This window comes from Nanorana parkeri, unplaced genomic scaffold (assembly GCF_000935625.1).
Source record: "Nanorana parkeri isolate BGI_ZX_2015 unplaced genomic scaffold, ASM93562v1 scaffold530, whole genome shotgun sequence".
NCBI classification, from domain to species: Eukaryota; Metazoa; Chordata; class Amphibia; order Anura; family Dicroglossidae; genus Nanorana; species Nanorana parkeri.
Window position 1 is genome coordinate 541,725 of NW_017306798.1, and position 2,579 is coordinate 544,303.

Here is a 2,579-nt window from a genome sequence, read left to right on the forward strand (position 1 = left end):
TATATTACATTCGACCTGAAATATGTTCGGAGAGAATTCAGGAAACAATGGAAATCTTTTAAATGAATTTTACCTTTTTTTTTTGTTACTCATTTTTGAATGTGACCTCAGTGACAAAACCGTATTTCCTCACCATTCACTTTTTACTATTTTCCTTATTCACATGCCGTGTATTAATCATGTACTGTTTACATTACACGTCACTGTAGTTAATTAGGTTCTTTCATTTAATACATACACATTGCATTCTCTTGTTGTGTGAATACATTAAATATTAATTAATAACATTATCCACTCGCACTCTACATCCATTCTCCCTTTTCACTATCTTGTCTATTCAAGGCTGCGTATTGACTACATTCCAATGAAACGCCGTCTAATAATTCATTCATCACATAAACACCTATTACATATGTCATCTAATGCCACCTGCCGTATAAACTCACACCCTCCACTTTGTCACCCCACACCCGCCCCTGAATAGACTTGTGCGCCGTCAAAAAATTTGTTTTGTTTCGGAATATCCGTTATTTCGTAATTCGTGTCCGAAACTCAATTCGGATTCGTACGGAATACGAATTTTCTTTAGTTTCGTCACATTTTCGTAACTTTACGAACATTCGTTATGATGAAGTTAAAAAACAAAAATACCTTTGTTAATATTGGAGTCGATGGTAGTTTTTTTTTTCCATCCGAAATACGAAATTCCGTTGACGAATTTCGGATCCGAATCCGAATTCCATTACAACGGAAACGTGACTGTTTGGTTGACCAATCAGAGGTTTTCTCTTCTGCTGCTGAGGGTTGCATTAGAGGCAGGAAATACGAAATTCCGTTAACGGATTTTCGGTCCGTTACGAGCATTCGTTATGATGAAGTTAAAAAGCAAAGAAACCTTTGTTAATATTGGAGTCGATGGTAACGGAATTCGGATTCGTATTGGCCCAAACGAACTAAAGGTTCACATTTTATACCCCGTGTATAAGACGACCCCCGATTTTCGGGGGATGTTTTTAAGTATAAAAAGTAGTCTTATACGCCGGCAAATACAGTATATGTAAACACACACATCTTGCTTGCCACATTTGGGGTGCCATTCACAAATAATGGCACTGCATGAACGCAAAATGGCGCCGATGTGCTTGACTAGCGCGAATGGGGGCTCATTGAAGAGGTTTGGGCTTGAGGTACGCTTTAAAACCACACAGCCGGACATTTAAAGGAGAACTATGGGGTTAGGGCTTTTCCCCATAGTTCTCCTTAGGTTAACGGTAGGACACAAACTAGCGTTCTCCCGTCACATTGATTCCCACTATACAGGACCCTATAGAGCAGGGGAAAAAAGCGCCTGGCTTTAAAATCTGAAGGACGCCGCTATCAGAAGTCTTCATTGTCTTGCAATGCAGGCGCCCAGGAATCTCAACCATCGCGGCTGCAATTCTACGCACGCACGCCGCACTTCCAGATATGACAAAAATCTTATTATTATGAGAATCTCTGCGCTGAAAGGAACGGCACTTCTTAGGAAACAAAAATGACAGCTTTGCTTTCAAATTAAAAAAAAAAAAGAAAGAAAAAGAAAAGAGTTTCCCGATCCGGCCGTTCCTCCGAAAATCTCCCGAACAATTATTCTGAAGAACGCCTTGTTTATTTTTCCTCTAATTCCCGGACAGGTAACGTGATAATTAGGCCCTTCGGCTTGCAAACGTTCCCTCACCTGTCTCGCAGGCCTCCTCGCCCACGGCCTCTGATCTCCGCGTTGGGAACGTTATCAGAGGGAAGGAAAAGTGAAAAATTTGTGGCAGCTTTGTCAGCACAGATTAAGCCTGCGGAAAAGGATCACTGACCCAGAAATGCGAACGTGTCGGGTGAAAGAGAAATGGAGGGGAGATGACAGCTTTGTAGGAAGAAATAAAATATATTCTCCTTTCTATCAAATATGGAGGTGGGAAAACTCGCAGTGGTAAAGAAGTGAGGGGGTTGGGGGGGCGTCGCCAGACTCTGAGGAGTCAATTGACTTTTCCGTTCTTGTTGCAAATCAGATCTGCGTTTTGGTGCGGTAATTCCGCCTGGCAGGGACTGGAAGAAGGTGTCGCCTTTGGTTAAGTCTCCAGCGAGAAGCGTGAAAAACGGACTTCGTCGTCTATTTAGATGATAGGCACGGGGAGAATCATAGGCAAGTAGAAATGGCCTCTATTTAAAGGCGTAGTCCACTTTTTCTAAGCATGCAATAAATAAAATAAAAATGCGCATTTTAATAAAAATGTTCCATTGACTGCAGAGCATTGCAACCGCCATTAGAGTGCCAGGGGTGCAATGTGCATGTACTTGCATTGTATTCAGCCAGATGCAGGTTTCTATGGTGGTATGGACCTGCTGTTGTGGGGCTGGGGGTAGACGATGGACTACAAGTGTGGTGACATCACCGCACTTGTGCCCGGCGCGATCGCTGGCATATGGGGCTTGTAGTCTTCCCATTCACAGATCCCTGTGAATGGATGATGCGGCTGTGTGGTCAAAACCAATTACAGCCGCGCTAATTTAAAACAACAGTAGGGCGCTGAACAGAGAAGCAGACC